At 46.4% G+C, this 22,978-nt stretch overlaps 1 protein-coding gene across 6 annotated transcripts in view; it reads right to left on the bottom strand.

Annotated features, from left to right (window-relative positions):
- Positions 1–16,583, bottom strand: part of CACNA1E (calcium voltage-gated channel subunit alpha1 E) — a 1,192,401-nt gene extending 1,175,818 nt beyond the window's left edge. For 4 of the 6 annotated variants that reach the window (XM_073643293.1, XM_073643289.1, XM_073643292.1 and 1 more), the window contains exon 1: positions 16,341–16,581. The gene's annotated coding sequence lies outside the window, so the exon portion shown is untranslated. Of the gene's footprint in view, positions 1–16,340 lie in introns of all 6 variants that reach the window. The other 2 variants (XM_073643295.1, XM_073643291.1) reach the window with 2 other exon arrangements.
- Between the last annotated feature and the right edge of the window lie 6,395 nt (positions 16,584–22,978).

Below are 22,978 nucleotides of genomic sequence, written 5' to 3'. Positions count from 1 at the left end.
GAAGTGGAAGTTACTGCAGCAGCTCAGCCACGAAGTGGAGACCCTGTAATGTTACTGAGCGGGGGGCCGAGTGCTGAGGAGCAGAGGGCAAAAAAGTCACTAACTCTCTGCTGACTACATAACTGCAGAGTCCACACCTCCTCTAGTATTAAAGTGCTTGGAAATGAATTGCAATGGGCTAATTACTGGAGTTTCCCTTTAAGTGGGCAATGTAGACTGCTAAACCCAGGGCAGGGGATACAGATAGCACATTATCTATTCTGCTCCAGCTCGTTATCAATCCTGTCTGTCTACAGGATGCATTGTGCTAATATCAATAAGTAATTAGTCATCCCTAGTCCTGAGAATATCTTTTCAATAGCTTCTGTGAATGCCAAATCTGTCAGTTATTCAATTAATTTGGTATAATTAACAGAAAACTGTAGGTAAGTAGAATGTGATTGCACATCGAGAAGCTGCATTATGCATCCATAACAAAAAAAAATGAGTGGGTGAGTCATTTGTCATTAAGTAAAAGGGGGAGATAGAATATATTCTATGTGCGATTAGGGAAGGTGTTTTCTACCGGGCACAGAGCTGTCCATTTGTAAAAAGCACATGGCATTCACTACTAATGGATAGCTAGGAGAAGTACTGACTACTGCACACCCTGTCCCTGCTCTCAGGTGTCAGACCTTCGCTTCTTCTCTGTCTGATCTCAGTAATTCCACAACTTTATACATTATAAATCCTACATGTCGTTTCTAATTGCGCCTATTTTTCATGCATTTACCAATGCATTAATATACACCCTTAAAGGGAATTTGTCACTAGGTTTTTGCTACCTCATCTGAGAGCAGCATAATGTAGGGAAAGAGACTCTGATTCCAGAGATGTATCACTTAGTTTATTGGATGCAGGCAGTCATTGTGATACAATCAGAGTTTTTAGACTTGGCATATAGCAGAGCTCAGAAAGCTAACCCCGCCCACACCACAGCTTTTGTGTACATTGTATAGTGATAATAAGTGGCTAATTAGTTCTGGGGGCATGGTTGGACCAGGACGCACAAGAGCTGTAGTCCAGCAGTGTTAATCTCCTGCTGATAAAACACTCATTGTATTGACACAGCAGGACACAGCCTACTAAGTGACACATCACTGAAACCAGTGTCTCAGTCCCTACCTGCAGATTAAATAGCAAAAACCTGCTGACAGATTCCCTTTAATAAAGCGGAAGTGTCATCAAACTGCATATATTAATGGGGTTCTCACATACCTAAAACTTACTAAGAATCTATTTTTAAAATGTAATCATGCTTTATTTAAAAATTCCCAACAGTCCCCCCATACAATACATCGCTCCCCCTGCTTCTTTATTCTACATCCACTGACGTTCGGTCAGTGAGATTCCCACATGGAACGTCATTAAGGGGATGACGCTGGGGGCACTCCTCACAATTTCTTTCACTGCTAGCCCCGTGATGATCTCCCATTTCAGAGCGGGGAAAGAAGCAGGCGGGGAGTGACAACTGCATCGGCCCCATGATGACGTTTCGTGTGGGAATCCCCAGTGCATGCTGGAAGAATGTAACAGAATGTCACCAGCTGAAAAATAAAAAAACAGACCGAGGGGTTTTCTGTAGGGAGGCAACAGATTTTGAAGTAAAGTAAATTATAAAAGTTATTTTATGCTTTATAAACAGATGCAGACTAAGTTTTAGTTATAAAAAAAAACCTTTAAATAGATCTCCTACACATGGACCTTATAAAGGATGACCCAAAATATAATCCTAGCATAATAATTTTAGGAAATGACTAACGTAGCAATACATTAATCATACAAATATAAATTTATATTATCACATGGCTGCCTATGTGTTTGGCCAAAGGCTTAAAGAGAACCCTTCAGCACGATTTTGCATGTCTAAGTAAAGGTATGGCCATAATGAAGCTGTCATACAGATTAAATAGAATTTTTTGTGAAGAAATCCACATGGTGGTTGTTCTTTAATTAGCATTTGAAGTTTGAGTGTAATAACCTTTCGGTGCCTAGTATCGAGACTGTGAGGAGGGACAGTTTGCGCCGGCGCCTTCCAGATTGGTTTCCTGGTGGTCTTTAATAATATGGTGCCAGTGGTGGCGCATGCTCAGATAGATTGAGCCAAGATCTCAACCTGCGCATGCGCCATCACCGGTGCCATTCTGTTGTAGACCACTGGGATGTCAATCTTCGCAAGTGCCGCCCACGGCGAGGATAGCGCAGGCGCAAATTTTCATACATGAAGCAGATACAGACACCAGAGGAAGGCGGAGAGGACGGGGCAGGAGCCAAAGACCCTTCCCAAAGTCCCGCCCCTGTGCACCGCATGTTTATGTGTCACCCTGGCCTGGATGCCACAAATGTTTAATAAAGCTGTGTCTGAGAGCAAGGGGGAGGTTCCCTGGTTAGGGACCATTAGCATGCAGCACCTCCTGTCCCAGGCCAGTAGGGGGAGCAGGCTGCCCCTATAAAAAGCTGGAACTGGGGGCAGGGTTAGGGAGAGCTGGACGACCTGTCTCTGAAGTGAGAGGCGTCCCAGAGAAGGGAGAGTCAGTTCAGCTGTAGCTGAGGAGGACGTGTGGCAGTAGAGGAGCCACGAGCCAGGGACGGAAGGCGAGGTGAGCCTGTCCTGGCTGACAGAGAAACTGATCTACCGGACTTTGGTGTCCGAGGCTGTTAGGATTCCAAGTCCTACAGCAAATAACCAGCCCGCAGGGGATTGTATGTCCCTTGGCCAAAGAAGCCCGGAAGTTCCGCCACAGCAGAAGGGACCAGCAAAGCTGCACCAGGCCAAGAGTAGAAAGGGACCCAAGTTGCAAGCCATACGGGCGAGAAGACACGGCGAGCTCAAGAACGTGGGCTGTTACACCACGAGGAGGGAAATAGCCAGAAAGAGCGCAGAGAGCACAGTAGGCCTTCACCCTCACCCTGACCAGGAGGGCTTCCCACTTGTTCTCAGACATCCAGGCCCCCTCCTAGCTGGGACTGTTTTTGGGTCATCTCACCTGTTCCAATAAAGACTCTGAACTGTTCAAGAGGCCTCCGTTTCCTGGCTATTGCGATCGGAATCATCCCCTCCATCATCCACTTACACTGCCCTGGGGCTACACTCCTCCCGTGGGGAGTTATACTACTCAGTGCTGCACATTTACATCTGCCCCAGCGGTCTGCACTGCAGCGGCGGTTATCCCTGACCGCAATCCACGGGTGGCGTAGTCGGAACTTCCCATACATATATCAGAAGACGGTTCCCCTTTAAGCCTGACACCCTGAGCATGGGACCGGGTCACCACTACTACTCCCCATCCGCATCCAGAGGCCCGGCCCTGAGTACCCTACGGCCCAGGGGGCGAGTCAGCTTTCTGGCGTAGTCGGCAGGATTGTGACCAACCCGCCACAAACGGGTATTGCGTGCCTGGAAAAGACTTCGTACTTACCTGAAAAAGAGGTTTCCCGCCATATGGAGCCGTTTCCCGCCATCCTCAGCCGTGTTCCCGCCATCGGACGCCATCTTCAAGATGCGGGAAGAAGAGGGGCGTGGACGTCCAAACCGCGCGAGACCTGAAGCCCCGCCCTACGCACCGACGCTGCGCAAGGTCCTGGAAGGAGTGAGAGCGACGCTGACGTCAAGGACGCGACGCAAGGTCCTCGCCCGGAGCAGCACCAGCGGAGCCGCGGCCTACGGAAGAGGATCAACGGAAGGTAGGCCATGCTTAACTAGCGGGGAGGAGGAAGACGGACGCGGAGGGACCTTCTACCACCAGCGTGGCTGCAGCAGCGGTGATGCCGTTCTCCATGCCCTACATCCCCGGAGCGGCCTGGCTGCCCCAATACTCAGGGGAATCCCATACCTTAACTGACTTTAAAGAAAGACTGCACAGTTTATTTAAAGTTTATCCCCTGACAGAAGAACAGAAAGTGAGCATTCTGACGGGGCAGCTAACCGGTGCAGCCCAGCGGGAAGTGAAATCATGGTCAGATGAGGAGAAAAGGACTGTAAGGGACATTCTGACCCGGCTGCGGAGCACCTTTGACACCCGTACCTCAGCAGAGATCAAGATGCGGTTCTATGGCTGTAAACAGCGGGCACAGGACAGCATCAGAGACTATGCCCTAAATTTGCAGGAAGCCTTGAGAGCCATCAAACAAGCTGACCCTGGTAGCGTGCAGGATACAGATAAGCTACTAACAGAACAATTCATAGAAGGTCTGCTGTCTAGCGCCCACAGAACCCAGCTGCGCCTCATGTTCTTTCAAAACCCTGGTCTAACCTTTGCCCAATTCAAGGACAGGACCATAAGGGTGCTCCGTGAACCTGCACCAAGTGGCGCTATAAACACCCGGCGCCCTGCTCTCACCTACCACCAGGAGGCGGCGCCCTCTTCTATGGACTCTGTGGGGGCTGATGCACAGGCCCTGAACCAAGCCCCGTCGAAAGATCTGCACCACCAAGTCCAGGAGCTGACCAGGAGCGTCGCGGCGTTGACCAGGACCGTCCAGGCGTTACAAGTGGACCCATCAAGACCCATCGAGTTGGCTTCAAGTCCGGAGGATGTCCCGTGGCGTCGACAGAGGAGAACCCCGTCATTCCTAGGGAGACCCACAGACCGCTACACAGAGGATGGACAGCCCATTTGCCGTCGATGCAGCCAGCCCGAACACATTTCCAGGTACTGTAATTTAAACGGGTCCAACCTGGGGCAGAGGGCCAACCCCCAGGCATAAGATCCCCAGGCCCTTACAATTGGCGTAATAAGTACGTCGGGGGGCGCCCAGTTTTACCCGTGGTGCTGGACGGTATCCCCATGAGTGCCTTGCTGGATACCGGGTCGCAAGTAACTGCTATCCCTTATGTACTTTTTAAGCAGTATTGGACTGATGCTGATATAACACGGTATCCAGACAATGACTTGAGCATCATCGCCAGTAATGGCTTGCCTGTGCCGCAGATGGGGTTCAAAGAGATGACCATTAAGATTGGTAAAGTTGAACTGTCGGCACAGGGGGTGATTATTGTGGACATTGACCGTCGTGAAAGTCACCCTAAAATAACTGTGGGTACTAACGTGATTGAAAATTGTCTTTCAGAGATAATTGTAATTTTACAGCAGGTGGCGGTGAATGCTAGTTCCAGCCAACAGAGAGTCCTCAACAAAGAGATAAAGGCTCTGATGAGACGGCAGCAGGTAGAACTGTCTGGTGGTGAGATCGGTAGCGTAAGAATGAGTGACCCATTCTCCATTTCCATGCCTCCCAAAAGTGAAATAATGATCTGGTGTCAGACTGCAATCGGGTTGAGAGGCAGAGACTACCAAGCCATGGTAGAACCCATGTACTCAGACAGCAGGCCCACCATTTTGACAGCCCGGGGGGTGGTGGATGTCCGTCATGGGAGGGTGCCCGTTAGCATCCTCAACATTGGGGAGAGGGAGGTACACTTACCCAGGTACGCTACACTTGCCAAACTGTTTGTTGTTTAACACAAAGCTATCAGTGCCGTGGAACCGTTGCCCCCATCTCCACAGGCGGAGGGTAATGGCTCCCAGAAACAAAAGGAGGACTGGTGCCAGAAACGCCACGTGGGTTCTGACTCCACTCCCCTGCACCAAAAACAAGGAGTCTACCGGGTGGTTCAGGAGTACGAGAGAATTTTTAGTAAGCACCCGCTAGACTTCGGCCGAGTAAAGGGAGTGGAACACCATATCCCCACGGGGAGCCACCCACCAATAAAAAAGTGACACAGACCTGTACCCCCTGCACATTATCAGGTCGCAAAGGGCATGCTGAGAGAAATGAAAGAAGCTGGGGTCATTAAAGATAGCTGTAGCCCCTGGGCAGCCCCCTTGGTTCTGGTAAAAAAGAAAGAAGGTACCATGAGAATGTGCGTGGACTATAGACAAATCAACCGTATCACCCATAAAGACGCGTACCCGTTACCTAGGATAGAGGAGTCCTTGGCAGCCCTAAAATCAGCTAACTTTTTCTCTACTTTGGACCTTACTAGCGGGTACTGGCAGGTTCCTGTGGCAGAGGCTGACAAGGAGAAGACCGCCTTCACCACTCCAATGGGATTGAGCGAATTCAACTGTATGCCCTTCGAGCTCTGCAACGCTCCAGGGACCTTCTAGAGGCTGATGGAATGCTGTCTAGGGCGCCGAAACTTCGAGACGGTCCTCCTTTACCTGGACGACATGATCGTCTATTTGAAGACCTACGAGGACCATCTGAAACACCTGGCAGAGGTGTTTGAAGCCCTGGCAGGCTATGGCCTGAAGGTGAAACCATCAAAGTGTCACCTGTTGAAACCGAAGGTCCAGTACCTAGGACACGTGGTGAGTGCGGAAGGAGTAGCCCCCGACCCTGACAAGGTCACAGTAATCAAGAGCTGGCCAAGCCCCTCAAACATCAAAGAAGTGAGGCAGTTCCATCTGGTTGGTAGGCTACTACCGAAGGTTCATCCCCGGGTTCACTAAGATGGCAGCTCGAATGCAGGACCTCCTGATAGGTCAATCCAAATCCAGAAGTCAAAAGCCACCCTTCAAGTGGGACAAGCTGGAAGAGGAGTCCTTCCGCCAGTTGAAGATGGCCCTCACGGGGGATGAGATCCTGGTCTACCCCGATTATGGCCAGCCTTTTATCCTCTACACAGACGCCAGTAATGTGGGGCTGGGAGCCGTACTGTCACAAAACCAACAGGGCAGAGAAAGGGTGATCGCGTATGCCAGCCGGAAGCTGAGGCCCACTGAAAGAAACCCGGAGAATTACAGCTCCTTCAAGCTGGAATTCTTGGCAGTGGTGTGGGCCGTCACAGAATGGTTTAAGCATTACCTGGCCTCCGCAAAGTTCACCGTGTACACGGACAACAACCCGTTGACACACCTGGACAATGCAAGACTAGGTGCCCTAGAGCAGCGGTGGATGGCGTGACTCTCGAATTATGACTTCACGATCAAGTACCGGGCAGGCAGAACCAATGCCAATGCTGACGCCCTATCAAGAATGCCTCACTTACCTGACGGAGGCGAAGACCCAGAAGAGCTGGAGGAGGTAGAACTCCCTGCGTTTCCCCGGTATGGAGCCACTCAATACTCCCACCACGTGAAGGAGGAAGACTTAACAACCATCATGATCAATCCCCTACCTCACCACAGCTGGGCCGAGACCCAAGATAGTGACCCTGCAATCCGCATGGTGAAAGACCTGCTGACCCGGGAAGACTCCCGTCTAGATTCGGATGCTCCAGAGGAAGCCAATCAGCTATGGAAAGAGAAGAGCAGGCTGTTCCTCTATGAAGGTAAGCTGTGCAGGAGACTCGTCAACCACCGGACGCACGAGCTGACCTGGCAAGTCATGGTCCCAAGGCGAGATGCAGCTATGGTCCTGGAGGCTTACCATGACAGAGCGGGGCACTTCGGCTGGAAGAAACTGGAGTTCCTGCTAAGAGGACGGTTCTTCAGGATCGGCATGAGAGGGGCTGTAGAGAAGTGGTGCAGAGACTGTGGCCCTTGTAATCTAAGGAGGAAGGACCGCACCAGCCAGAAGACACCCTTGAGGCCCATCGTCACCAAGCAGCCTCTTGAGCTGGTAGCTCTGGACCACGTCAAATTGGCTCCAAGCCGGTCAGGATACTTTTATGCCCTGACAATCGTGGACCACTATTCCCGATTTCTAGTGGTGGTCCCTGTAAAAGACTTGACAGCTCAAATGGCGGCCATAGCCTTCCAGCAATACTTCTGCCGTCCACACGGGTATCCGGAACAGGTCCTGACAGACCAGGGTCCAGCGTTCGAGACTGAAATCTTCCAAGAGTTCTGCAACCTCTATGGCTGTAAGAAGATTCGGACAACGCCTTACCACCCACAAACCAACTGGATGTGTGAGAAAATGAACAATATAGTCATTGATCTCCTGAAGACGTTGCCCCTGGAGGAACGCAGCCTGTGGCCAGAAAAACTGCCGGACCTGATAGACTTATACAACCATATCCCGGTGAATGCTACAAACTGCACCCCGGCTTACCTGATGCGAGCCAGACCAGGTAAGCTGCCCATAGACCTGGAGATGGGAGTCCTAACACCCGAGGACACCTCTCCAGATGCAGACAGGGATACGGAAAGGCGACTGCAGTACAAGAAGGTACAGGAGAGTGTGGAGAAGAGCCTGGCCCAGGTGAGATAAAGGCAAGAGAGACTCTTCAACCAACACGCCCCTGCTGGTCCCCTATAACCTGGTGAGCAGGTCCTGAAGCTAAAAAGAAGGCTACACAAGCTGGACGACCAGTGGGAAAGGGAACCCTACACAGTACTGCAGTCTGATCACGACAACCCGAAGGTGTGCGTGATCACCAAGGATGGAGGAGAAACCACTATTACCATCTACAGAGACCACCTCAAAAGGTGCCCCGAGCAACTACAGAGTGCAGAAGAGGATCAAAGTGACCTTGAACCCGCAGAGGACAATGAAGAGATGATCAGCACAGTTCTTGGGGAGTTCCCTCAGTCCTGGACTCGAATAAACTATGCCATAGTGGTACCCGTCCTGCATTTCCTGCAACCAATTCAGCAACAACCTACACTAGAGCAGGAAGGTGAAGAAGAACAAGCAGCCCCAGAGGCAGAAGAGCCTGTACCAGCAACCCAGGAGAGTCAACCCTCTGCTGACAGTGAGCCTGCCATGCCTGCGGTAAGCCAAAGGACCCGCAGACAGCTGCCTGCCCTGCTTGTAAATCTAGCCAGTGACTGCACCCCGAGCGCTAGTGAGAAAAGCCAGGTTAGACCACCACCAGACAGTGGGTTATGTAGGTCAACCCGGAGCACTAAGGGGCAAATACCAGCTTGCTGGAGAGTGTAGGGTGTGATAGCAAATGTAAATAGCCTGCAAAATGTGGAATTGTTTAAAATGTAATTGCATGACCAGTAACTACGCATTTTCTCAGTTTCTTTCAGTTAATACATGGACTAACAGATTATGAACTGTGAGTAACCGAGACTTTTCTGTAAATACTTTTGGAGCATAACCAACGGAATGAACAAGTACTGTCAAAGACTTGGGGTTACGGCTGACCCCCCACCTGGTTAAAGCTCCCCGTTGTTGTTGGTGAAATGGACACCCGGTCACAGACCACACTGTGACCTTAAGAACTCAACCTGTGCATCGTTTGCTTCTACCTGCCTTATAATGTTTTAATGGTCATGCATATTACTCTTGTTTTAAGCTTATTCCCAGAGTACTAAATTTTACTAGGGGGGAATGTGTCACCCTGGCCTGGATGCCACAAATGTTTAATAAAGCTGTGTCTGAGAGCAAGGGGGAGGTTCCCTGATTAGGGACCATTAGCATGCAGCACCTCCTGTCCCAGGCCAGTAGGGGGAGCAGGCTGCCCCTATAAAAAGCTGGAACTGGGGGCAGGGTTAGGGAGAGCTGGACGACCTGTCTCTGAAGTGAGAGGCGTCCCAGAGAAGGGAGAGTCAGTTCAGCTGTAGCTGAGGAGGACGTGTGGCAGTAGAGGAGCCACGAGCCAGGGACGGAAGGCGAGGTGAGCCTGTCCTGGCTGAGAGAGAAACTGATCTACCGGACTTTGGTGTCCGAGGCTGTTAGGATTCCAAGTCCTACAGCAAATAACCAGCCCGCAGGGGATTGTATGTCCCTTGGCCAAAGAAGCCCGGAGGTTCCGCCACAGCAGAAGAGACCAGCAAAGCTGCACCAGGCCAAGAGTAGAAAGGGACCCAAGTTGCAAGCCATACGGGCGAGAAGACACGGCGAGCTCAAGAACGTGGGCTGTTACACCACGAGGAGGGAAATAGCCAGAAAGAGCGCAGAGAGCACGGTAGGCCTTCACCCTCACCCTGACCAGGAGGGCTTCCCACTTGTTCTCAGACATCCAGGCCCACTCCTAGCCGGGACTGTTTTTGGGTCGTCTCACCTGTTCCAATAAAGACCCTGAACTGTTCAAGAGGCCTCCGTTTCCTGGCTATTGCGATCGGAATCATCCCCTCCATCATCCACTTACACTGCCCTGGGGCTACACTCCTCCTGCCCTGGGGAGTTATACTACTCAGTGCTGCACATTTACATCTGCCCCAGCGGTCTGCACTGCAGCGGCGGTTATCCCTGACCGCAATCCACATGTGGCATAGTCGGAACTTCACATACATATATTAAAAGAGAGTTCCCCTTTAAGCCTGACACCCTGAGCACGGGACCGGGTCGCCACTACTACTCCCCATCCGCATGCAGAGGCCTGGCCCTGAGTACCCCACGGCCCAGGGGGCGAGTCATTCACACCCAAACTTCAAATTCTGATTAAAGAATAACCACCATGCGGATTTCTTCACTAAAGGTATCTATTTAATCTGAATAACCGCGCCCTTGTGACCATACCTTTACTTTAACATGCAAAATCGTGCTGAGAGGTTCTCTTTAAATAGATGCACGACATCAAGGCACAGCAGTAATGAAAGAGTTAAAGGTAAGTCTCTGTGTCACAGGAAGTCATCCTCCAGTTTCTGCTTGAATAAAAACTATTGATTGTGTGTTACGTGTCTACAGTAATTCACAGTTGCCATGTGCACTTCTTAAGAGCACGGTCGAGCAGTAATTATTTCCTTTCAGTATTTTCCTACAATGAGTTGCTTTCCTCACCATGTAAAAGTAAAGAAAGTATAATACCCATGGGAAGTGCTGCCCACTGTCCGAACACTCGTTATCATAATCCTAGGATGTTTCTCTTATGATGATGATCAGAAAAGATTAAAAAAATAAGATATATTTATTTTTCCATTAATTTATTTTCTGTATCCTTCCACATTTCTAAACTATACTAAGGATAATATTGGGAGATATTAAGTCCATTTAGCCATTGAATTCAAGTTTTGTAATCCATACTATTGTCACAGATGTAAAAAAAAATCCAGCCTCTCGGGTCACCGAGTGCTGAGGAGCAGAGGGTAGAAAAGTCACCACCTCTGCGGACTCTATAACTGTAGAGTCCAGATCTCCTCTGGTATTATCAGCACAAACATTGCTCCCCCACCGGCAGCTTCATGGAATGAGTATTCATGGCAGAGCAATTGCCTGCAAGCCTTATATCACCAACTGCGATGGATGGAGTGGTGTAAAGCTGGACTGTGGAACAGAGGGAACGTGTTCTGTGGAGTGATGAATCATGCTTTTCTATCTAGGAGAAAAAGGTCTTGTGGTGTTGAGGAAAAGACTTTAATGGTGCAATTCAGAAAAATAACATTTTGGTCTACTTTAGACCTTCATCAGGCTAAAAACAAAGAGGTAACTATAAGTCAGTGGATATAAGTGTTTATGACTTATCTTGAGAATAAATCAATGTAAATACAAAAAAATGAAACAATAAAGAGATATATCAAAGACAATAGAAATCAACTATCTGTACTATTACGCATCAGTTGTGTCTTGTAACTCCAACCAAGTAATTCATCATAACCGCTATGTATGGTCTTCTTCTATTCTCTTGAAGATATATTCAATGCCCTTTTTTTATTGTCAACTTTGTCTATTATTTTGTTTCTATTGACCATCCCTGTTGTAATTAATTTACTTTCTATGCCTGTTTTGTTTTTTTTGTTTAGTATTTATACCTTGTTTTATTCTTAAGATGAACCATAGACACTTGTATCCACTGACTTATATTTACATCAATATTTTTTTAGTCTGGTGAAGGTCTAAAGTAGACCGAAACGTTACTTTTCAGAATTGAACCATTAAAGAAGATGTCCACTACTCGGACAACCCCTTCTCAATCCGTATGTTTCTCCTTTTTAAAATAATAACACTTATCACCTCCGGTGCCGGCACCATTCCGGCGGTGTTGACACTGTCTCTCCTGGTGATCACATAAAAGAGTGACATAATGCGAATCCTGCAGTCAATCAGTGGCCGCTTCGCTCTATCCACCTTCTGACAAATCGCTTACATCCAGAGGAAGAGAGAGCTTCAGTACTCACTTCCTCCAGATGTAAGCGATTTATTCGAAGGTGGATAGAGCTAAGCAGCCGCTGATTGGCTTCAGGATTTGTGTAACGTCACACTGTTACGCAATCACCAGGAGAGTCAGTGCCGACAATGCTGGAACGACACCAGCACCAGAGGAAGTTTTGTTATTTTAAATGGCGGAAACGTGGATTGAGAAGAAGTTGTCCGAGCAGTGGAAAGATTGTTTTCCTCAACACGGCAACGAGTGCTGGATTTTTTTTCTCTTGTTTAATACAGGATGGTTCCCAGCCCGTGCACCCACAGATGCGGAGTGACGTGTATCCTCTACACCATTCTCTATTTATGAGATTAAATATGCACATTGTATCTTCAGAGAGGAAGAGTTCTTGAACTCTAGTGCCACCTATTGGAAGGAGCAATCCTAAAAGTCAAGATCGACCCTTTAACGAGCCTTGCAATATAACTTAGGATAATATTGCAAGGCTTGTTAAAGGGTCAATATTGACTTGTAGGATTGCTACTTCCAATAGGTGGCACTAGAGTTCAAGTCCTCTTCCTTGCTGAAGAGACAATTTGCATATTTAATTTCCCAGAGGAGCATGCATGGCATTTAAGTCGTACTGGCATGCCAGACCTGGCATGTCATTCTCCACAAGGAGAAAACTTACTCCTTAGATCCCTATCTAGGAGACTGATGGACAAGTCGAGTTTGGGTTTGGCGAATGCTAGGAGGTACAATTATCTTACTATTGCGCCAACTATAAAGTTTGGTGTAGGATGGATAATGTTATGAGGATGCATTTCAGGGTCGGCCTAGGTCCCATAGGTCCTGTGAAGAGAAACCTTAATACATCAGCATAACAAGACATTTTTGATTGTAGCCTCCAACCTGGAAGGAGGCTCCAACCTGGTGGGAGCAGTTTGGGGAAGGCCTTTTTTTGTTCCCCATGACTGTGAATGACAATGCCCCCGTGCACAATGTCCCTAGGGACATGGTTGGGGGAATTTGGTCTGGAAGAACATGACCGGCCACAGAGAGCCCGAACCTCAACCAAATCCAACACTTTTAGGATGAACTAGAACAGAGCTTGTGAACCAGTCCTTCTCCAAAATCTGTGTCAGACTTAACAAGTGCTCTTCGTCTTCTGGATGAAAAATTCCCACAGACACCTCCAAAATCTGTGCAGGTGTCACAATAATTTTTTCCAGGTGCGGACAGAGGCAGTAGAGGACCCCTGTGCAAGAACAATATGTGGGCCCTTTTCAATCCAATAGAACATCATAATGCACAATTTCACCTGCTTTGGAGGTGCAATTGGGCCCCTTACCTCTTGTTCCCCTTTGAAACTGCACAGCTTGCACCAATGGTATGTACTCCTCTACTTTTGTCCACATAGTGCATGTATGTACTCAGTAGCAGGTATGTGCAGTACTGTTCATCTTCACCTTATGTGAATAGAATTACAGAACTGCAGTAAACACTGGCACACAGGCAGAGTAATAGATGAGGGTGAGCTCAAAAGGAATTTAAAAGGGAGTTTAAAAAAAAGTTGAATAACAGTCTCTTTGGGCTCTTCAATAGCAATTTTTGCAAATCCAGCACTTGCTAGAGGAAAATGAACCAAAAATCACCCTATGGACCTTTCCATATATGTTACGAGCAATGCACAGTGATCATTGGTCCAAACACTTTTCTGAACTTCCTTAGAATTGCAGTTGGACTCCAGACACAGATTCCCATTATTATAATCTAGGTTTAGTTCTGGAGAACAATTTTGGGGGATGGGTCCATGTTTTGCACCTATAAGGCAAGTGACTGGGACATGTCACACGGCCAAAGATCATTGTACACCGCCAAAAAAATGCAAGTGAATGGGGTCGCATTGCCACCAGTAAGGTACTGCGAACATGACAAGAAAAGCCACAAAGTTAGAACTAGTTTGATTTTTTTTTTGTCCGTTGTTTGTCATGGATGTGATACCTTGCAAGTCGAAATGCGACCCCATTCGCTTGTACGGCGTCGTGTCCAAAATAGCCATCTAGTCCCAGCCTAGTGAATGAAAACCTAATCCACCAGATAGTAATTACAGTCAGATCCTTCTTCTAACAATACATTATAATCAACGGTAGAGTGAAAAAAAAGAAACAAATATTTTAGGAATATTGACTCTTCAAAATGTGTTGCCATTAAATCCGAAAATTAAAATTATATAAAGAAACATAAGGACAAATAAATTCATTCATCTCATGTTAACTCTCCCTCCATCCCCACCCCTCCTCAATGTTCAATACAGTTTATTACATGCAGTCTTTTGGCAGGTGTCACAACATGTAGGGGGTCATTTTAATTGTTGGTGTCTCTTTTAATGCTACTTACCTACCACAGAGGCTGCGCTGTAAAAGATAAAATCCCATGGGAAGCAGAGCTGTCAATCACTGCCCTATAAAGTCACACCCCACTAAACTGGTGCCTGTTCCAATGGCAGAACTGAGATGATTAGTTATCTCTGCTACCCAAGAGGCTCTGACAGCTGCGCGTTATCGGAAATATGTCTCCTCTCGAGTAAAAGGGTTGATGACAAAATTGTCCAGAGGGCGCAGTTCTTAGATTCAGGGTCAGGTCTCTCTCAAAAGACGTCTCAAATATTAGTACATGAGCATTCATTAACAAATTTAGTATGCAAATCCAGTCCTGGTGATTACAACATGGTCTGCTTTCCTAATTAATTTGCAGATGTCTTTTTTTTTTTTCTTTCTCCAAGATCGATGATACTTTAACTCTATTGTTGCCAAAAGTGTAGCGCATTCAATTTAACCTGTTGCCAGACCCTCACTGTTTCCAGGTTTACATGGTGACTATTCATAACCTAAAAAAAAGGGGGCTCAACGATGTGTGGTGTTCAATGCTGCCGGAGAACTAGAATTATCAACATTCTATAGCCAAAAGTGTAGAGCATTCAATTACACCTGTTGCCAAATTCTCACTTTCTATTACTCTTTCCAGGTTTAAATATTGACTATTCATAAGCTAAAAAAGGGGGCTCAACGATGTGTGGTGCTAATGCTGCCAGAGAACTAGACTTACCAGCATTCTATACTTATACTGGACCTAGTCCAAAAAGCAAAAAGTATACCAGCTCACCGGGTGTAGATAGGCTTAATCCAAGGCATAGACCATGCTCCTGAGTTTCAATGAGAAGCCAAAAATGCTGGATCTAGTTGTTCAAAGTCTGTTTGCCTATTTTTGATCTACTTACATAATGACATAACTAAGGTCTAGGTTGCTAAAGTGAATTGCAGCCTGATACAATTTTAGAAAAAAAACTTGCTGTACATGTGATGGTTAATACACAAACCAAACTGCACAAAAATCTCACATCCTCTTTTTAATTAACTGCAGATTTGTAAAGCCGCAGCTTATTTGCTGTGGGTTTTTTTTTTGTATGAACCCCTAAAATTCAGTTGTCATAGCAATAATTTCTACAAACCAAAAAATCCGAATGCAATGCGCTCAGAACTAGTAAACAGTCGACAAAGGTCATGAACACTCATGTATCCAGAAAATACAAGAAGGGACATCAGATATCTACAAAAGCCAATGCAGAAGTGAAGTTACAGTGTCTCGTTGACTTGGAAAAATGAATGCAAATCACTTTGCACATTTATAAATAGCAAATAACAGCAAACACTAAGTCTACAAAGTTGCAAAAAGAATCTGCATTGTTTTAATTAGTGGCGCTAACTATGACAAAGCAAAACTGTAAGGTCTGATCATAAGCAATTAACGTGCATAATGGTAAACTTTACAAAATACAAAGCTTTCTTTAAAAGAGTTTGACTGATCTGGAATGCAATAAAGAAGAGCAATCGCATTCTTAGGTATATAAAATATACCCAATGTCTTCTAAATAGGTAACATCAACCAACCCTCTTGGACACTGACACATTCCAAGTCATTGTATCAAGCCCTCTTAGTGTAAATATTTATTTATAGATGCAAAGATTAAATATTTAATATATAGGAAAACAAAAGAAATCCGACAGCAAATGGTTAATCACGAGATCCTACTGATTTGTCATTTTCAGCACAATAAACCACAATTATTATTTTTTTGCAGACTAGATGGGTTTTGTCAGCAAGATTTGTTAAGAGAGCAATTTCCTGAAGCTGTCATCACAACAGGTTGTATTAGCGGCTCCAGCCAAAGGGATCCTTCCTAGATTCAATAGCCTAGTGGAACAGCAGTGCTGAAATAATAATGATAATCATAACCATCACTATCTGTTATTGTAGAGCAAATTAAAGAGAAGACGCTACCAGCTTGACATAGGATAAAAGAGACATCGCAGCTTACCTTGATTTAATTCATGGTTTCTCCGGTTAGCTTGGTTGAGGGTGTGTGGGTTATGCCAAAGGAAATAATTTCTAATATAAATGGATTACAAAAAAAAAAAGCCAAGAGAAGAGACGAGAGGAAAAAAAAAAGGGAGGAGAAAAAAAAAGCAGGAGGGAAAAAAAAAGAATGAGAAAGAAAAGAGAGAAAAGACAGTTTCTCCTGCCCACACTGGAATAGGAAATCTCTGACAATCAGCAAACGGGAAAGCAATATACATGAACATACCAGAGGGGGCAGACAGGGTATGAACACAGAGCGGAGCACTAAAGCTAAATAAAAGCACAAATCAAAAAAAAAAAATCTCCGACACATGTGAAGCTGGAGCAGTTGGGGGTGAGACGAGGGGCTTTGCATTTTTATAATGAGTGTATTAAACAGTTGCATGCCTGCTCATGTGAGTCAGACAGGGCTTATACTCCATACTGACCTATATGAATCACTCGATGTGATCATACATTGTAACATCAGATGCTTCTTTCTAATAAAACTACATAGACTTGGCAATAATTAGCCGATAAAATGCTGTCTCTTCATGCACCCATAATACATCCACACTTCAGAGACTGCATAATGGCCGCAGCACCCAGCGCAACTTGCCCCCCGTTCTACTCAACTGAACTTAGATTACCATTGAGCTCTATAGTAATCCAAGTTTGTTTCAATAGGACTAAAGGTCCAACAACTGTACATAAAGGGTTATTCCCAGAATCCAAAATTATCCCATTTCCATATAGGAAAGCTAAAGGAGAAGAGGTTCTCCCTGCGTAACACTTTGGGCAACAGGTGGAGGCGAGATGGAGGGTTGGTCGGTCACCTGGAGAGGTTGTGCATGGCACAACTCCGTAAAGGAGTGATGTATGATCTAAACGTGGCCGATGAATGGATAGAGAACATGGAGAATGGAGGAGAGAGGAGTACGGTGCATTCCACCAACGACAACATCTGCAAGGAGTTTGTATGTTCTTCCCATGTTTGTGTGGTTTCCTTCAGGTTCTCCAGTTTCCTCCCACACCCCAAAGACATACTGATAGGAAATGTAGACTGTGAGCCCCAATGGAGACAGTGGTGATGATGATAATGTCTGTAAAGCGTTGTGGAATCAATGGCTCTATATAAGTGAGTAAAATAAATCCCAGGCGCTGCCGCCAATAAAGACAATTCCAAGCAGAAAGTATAAAAAAAACTACTCCTTCCTCAGGTATCCTCCACTCCGAAACGTGTTGCAATAAATTGGAAGTTTTATTTATACTCGTCACCTGGAATTGCCTTCATTGGCGGCAGCACCTGTGATCCACCGCACTCCTCTCTCCCTCATTTCCATATAGTGTAATGGATAAGTGGGGTTCCAACAGCTTGGACCCCCAGTGATCCTGAGAATGGAGCTCTGCAGAGCATCTTGTGCCATCTACATCAGCACAGCCACTGATCTCAGGGATTGGTGATGTGCACTGTAGCCGTTGCAGGCAGTTACAAAGTCCAGACCAGCAGTGGAGAGCTGGTGCTGGCCCCGGGGAGGATGGGTAACATCCGATTTTTAACCCAGCATATGCCAGAAGTCTATAATTGGAAAACCTATTAAAGTCTATACTATCCTTTTAAAGGGAATCTTTCAGTAGGATCAACTCTCCTAAGCCGTCTATATGGGCATGTAGGTAAGAGGAAGCCGAACAGCATGATACCTTGATATCTGAGATCCGATGTCTTATTCCAGAGAAATCCACATTTTTCTTAATATGTAATTGAACTGTTAAGATCTATGGGCCGGACATAGATCTTCCTGAGAATCTGCCTCCAAGGCTTATTTTAAATTAATGGAGGAGTTACCAGTGTGAGCCATGTAAATCAGGAGAGCAGACTGTCAGTCATTACATGTCTCACACTGGTAACGCCTCCATTCAGGTAAAATAAGGTTTGGAGGCAGAGTCTCAGGGAGATCTATATCCGGCCCATAAATCTTAACAGTTCAATTATATACTAAGAAAAAGTGGATTTCTCTAGATTAAGACATCAGATCTTAGACATCAAGGCATCATTTTATTGAACTTTTTATCCTTACATGCCCATGTAGACAGCTTAGGAGGGTTGATCCTACTGACAGATTCCCTTTAAAGTCTATGTTAGATACAGCCTATTCATTGTATAACAAAATATTCTGCAATTTTCTGACATATTATATGCAGCTTTCCAATTTCTCAATCTTTTTTTGCTGTCACTGCATAGAAACATACATTGTTGACATAGATAGCCTGGATGCTTGTCCTGACCGTGTGTTACATACATAAGTGCACAACTCATTACACAAGAGAGTTGACACTGTAGGGTGAAGTTCAACGCAGCAAACTCTCCACAAAAATTACAATGACTTTTAGGACATGCTGTGAATTTTCAAAGTCAAAACATACTTATATGTTGCAAATTTGCCAGGAATTTTAGCCACAGGTTTGATGTGAATTTGTCGCAAAATCCAAACCCCAAAAATACTGCAAGCGTAGCCTAGTGATTCACGCAACTGAACAAGCGGCATATTCTAAGGACAGATTTGAAGCTTATGATTGCAAAAAGTGGATGCTAAACTGCTGGCAGAGATCATGAAAAGTTTAAGTTTAAACACAAAGTATATTAGAAGCATTTTTATTATTCAAGCAATAAGTTGTAACTTCGCCCAATGGGCGCAAAAGATTGTTTTATAGTTGTTCGGCCACTGGTAGCCTAAGGTGGGCAGACCACCAAACCTTAGTCAAAAAGGTAATTGTAAAATGTATACTTCTACATTTATGAAGCAATTAATGACTGTATTTTTTAAGTATAACCTAGTTTACACATTGCTACAAGGAGCTTGTTGGCCAAAATCTCGCAATACATGACCTCATCCATCTTCCTTTCAGTACGGTGCAGTAGTCATGTCCCCTTTGCAGAAAAGCACTCCGAAAGTATAATGTCTCCCCCACCATGCTTCACGGTTGGGACGATGTTCTTAGGGTTGTACTCATCCTTCTTCTTCCTCCAAACACGGCGAGTTGAGTTAATGCCAAAGAGCTCAATTTTTGTCTCATCTGACCACAGCACCTTCTCCCAGTAACTCACAGAATCATCCAGGTGATCACTGGCAAACTTCAGACGGGCCTGCACATGTGCCTTCTTGAGCAGGGGGACCTTGCGGGCACTGCAGGATTTTAAACCTTTAAGGCGCAATGTGTTACCAATGGTTTTCTTGGTGACTGTGGTCCCAGCTGCCTTGAGATCATTAACAAGTTCCCCCCGTGTAAGTTTTAGGCTGATCTCTCACCTTCCTCATGGGCAAGGATACCCCACAAGTTGAGATTTTCATGGTGCCCCAGATTGATGTCGATTGACAGTCATTTTGTATTTCTTCCATTTTCTTACTATTGCACCAACAGTTGTCTCCTTCTCACCCAGCGTCTTACTTATGGTTTTGTAACCCGTTCCAGCTTTGTAGAGGTTAGAGTCTGACTGAATGAGTCTGTGGACAAGAGTCTTTTATACAGGCGACTATGTAAGACAGCTGTCTTTAATGCAGGTAACGAGTTGATTAGGAGCGTCTAACTGGTCTGTAGGAGGCAGAACTCATAATGGTTTGTAGGGGATCAAATACTTATTTCTCACTGCAAAATGTAAAAAAAATTATCTAATTAATACAATGTGATTTTCTTGATTTTTTGGGGGGATATTCTATCTCTCAATGTTAAAATTAACCTACACTTAAAATTATAGACTGTTCATGTCTTTGTCAGTGGGCAAACTTACAAAAACAGCAAGGGATCAAATACTTATTTCCCCAAGATTTCTAACATGAGTGAACTCTTTCTGACTCAAACTAGACAAAGTAGGTCATAAAAGAAGGACACAGAAATGAATAATGAAATTGATCTGAGGATTGTTTGAGACATTGAGATAAATACATAGAATGCATAAAGCGGATATATCAAAGGATTTCACAATACAAGCTGCATATGAGGCTGATGTACCTACCGTGAAAATCCATTCCCGTTTTGTTAAATTATACTTTTTGAAAGTTTAAACACAATCTTCACCCATCTAGTCTGATTGACAGCTTCTCAATGCTCCTCCTCCCTGCTGCTTCCGAATCTCTGCACATCAAATCTGACGGCTTCTCAGTGCTCCTCTTCCCTGCTGCTTCTGAATCTCCCACCACCGGTTGTGATTGACAGCTCCTCAGTGTCCTCCTTCCTTCTCCTTCCAAAACTCAGAGGAAGTGCACACTCTGACCTCTGCGCGTCATCGTGGGAGCCCGACGAACCACTTGTGGATGGCGCAGATTCCGGTTAGGATATGCCTCATTAAAACAACTCCTGACACCTTGCAGGAGAGATATTTAAAACACATACTGTAGATTAGCACATTAGCTCCACCCCAAGTAGAAGATACTTTTGAAACGTGCGTTGGGGCATCAGGGTGAGTTGTCCAGTGGCCATGGGTGAGTGCTTAGACTCATTACATATGTTGTCTTAAATTGATTCATAGGTTTGCGTCTCTGTGGTGGTTAGTCCATCTGATGTTAGCCATCCCATGCTATATGTGCAGTCCTTCAGTTTATATATTATTGGTTCCTTACTTATGTAGCGCCCCGAGGGTTCGGTCGCTACAGAGGTATTGCACCTCAACCAGAGGTGTGATATCCCACTCCCGGGTAAGGATGGTGTGTGGACCGGGACTCAGTTAGCTGCATGTGACGCACCCCTGGGCCTGTGTCGCGCAGCGTTGCGCACGCGGGAGCTTACCCGGAGCCGGATCTGTTGAGGGTTGTAGTCTCGTGGCGGTGACCCGGTCCGTGCCCAGGGAGTCAGACTAAGTGGCGCTGTATTAGCGGTAGATGTTGGACGACTACGCCACCCGTTGAATGCAGCGAAGGAGCTGCCGCTGCAGGGCAGACCGCTGAGGCCGGTGGTAGGATTGTGCAGCGTGATAGTATCACCCCCAACGGGAGGGGTATGGCCTCAGGGCAGCCGACGTGGATGATGGGGTAGCAGGAATCACTCAGAGACGATGCGGTGTAATTCAGGGTCTTTACTGGTGATAAAGATAGACCCTCCCGGAGTACTGGCTAGCGATCGGGGCCTGGTCAGTCCTTGAGCAGATGGGATCTCCCCTGGCCAGGCGGAGTTGTAGGCCTCCCAAACTGACTGTACTCTTCTGGCTACCTTGCTAGAGGCGGGTATAAGTAGCCCACGTCCCTGAGTGTACCGTGTGGTGCTCACCCGTATGGCCGGTGACTCGGGGCCTTCTAGTGGCGTCCGCTCCACGACGGCGGTGCTGGTCCCACGCGTGTGACCGTGCCTTCGGGTTTCTTGGCCAGAGGACCTGAAATCCCCTGCCGGGCGGTTTCTGCTGCTGGGTAAAGATTAGTCCCCACAGCCTCGGACTCCGGGTCCGGTGATAGCTTCTCAGTCAGGGCGAGCTCTGCAGCTGCCAGCCCCTGACTCCTTATAGCACTGCTCCCACAGAGCTCCTGATGTTCTTTTCCTATATCTGCTTCTCTTCTCTGTCTCTACTTCTTCTCTACTCACTAACCCTGCCTCAGCCCTAGGTTTATATAGGGGAAGTTCTTCCCCTCCCAGGACTGGGCAGGAGGTGTGGCATGCACAGGATCCCTGACCAAGAGACCTCCCACCTGCTCTCAGACATAACATTGCTGTTACTGTGGAAACCAGACCCCTGGGGTGCCACATTCCCCCCTAGTGAAATTTAGTACTCCGGGACTAAACATATTTTTAAACATAACAAGGTATAAACAATAATAGTACAATAAGAAAAACATATAAAGATGGTTACGGCGTGTCCGCATCCGGGTGCAGTTTTTGAAGAAAAGCAAGGTGTCCATTTCACCAAAACAGGGAGACGTAACCAGGTAGGGGTCTGTCCTGCCCCGAGTCCTTAACAGTCTTTAGTCCATTCCTAGGTTACGCTCCAACCATATACAAGGATTCCCGGTAAATCCACCAAGGACTCCTATAAATAACTAGAAACACATAATTATACACAAGCAACAAGAAAAACAGGTAACCACAAATAAAACAATTTATACACTTCAAATCCTCCAACGTGCGGGTAACTGGCCTCTAGTGGCCCTAGTGGACCTACGGAGCTGACTGTCTAGCCCTGAACTACAGGGTGTAGGAGCTGTCAAGGGTAAACTGGGCAGCTGTCTACCGGCTCTTTGGCTCACTAGTGGTACGGCAGGCTCACTATAAGCAGAGGGTTGATCCTCCTGTTCTGCTTGTGTGGAGTCTTCTGCCTCCTGGACCGGCTGCTCTTCCAGCTCTACCTGTTGCTCCGTAGGCACTTGGGATGCTGGTTGGAGGAACGTGAGGACGGGTACCACAACTGCACCATTGACTTGAGTCCAGGACCGAGGGAAGTCTCCGAGCACAATACTAACCATATCTTCCCTTTCCTCTACGGGTCGATGGTCTTCTTGTTCCTCTTCAGGGTTCCGTAGCTGTTCAGGACACTTCTTCAGGTGATCCCGGGATACAATGGCTATGGTCTCCCCTCCGTCTTTACTGATGGTACAGACTTTCGGGTTCTCGTGGCTTGAGGGCAGTACGGTGTACGGG

This window comes from Phyllobates terribilis, unplaced genomic scaffold (assembly GCF_046119375.1).
Source record: "Phyllobates terribilis strain yellow unplaced genomic scaffold, ASM4611937v1 Scaffold_8__6_contigs__length_399053987, whole genome shotgun sequence".
Lineage (NCBI taxonomy): Eukaryota > Metazoa > Chordata > Amphibia > Anura > Dendrobatidae > Phyllobates > Phyllobates terribilis.
Note: the sequence above shows the minus strand (reverse complement) of the source record. Positions and strands in the feature narration are given on the sequence as shown.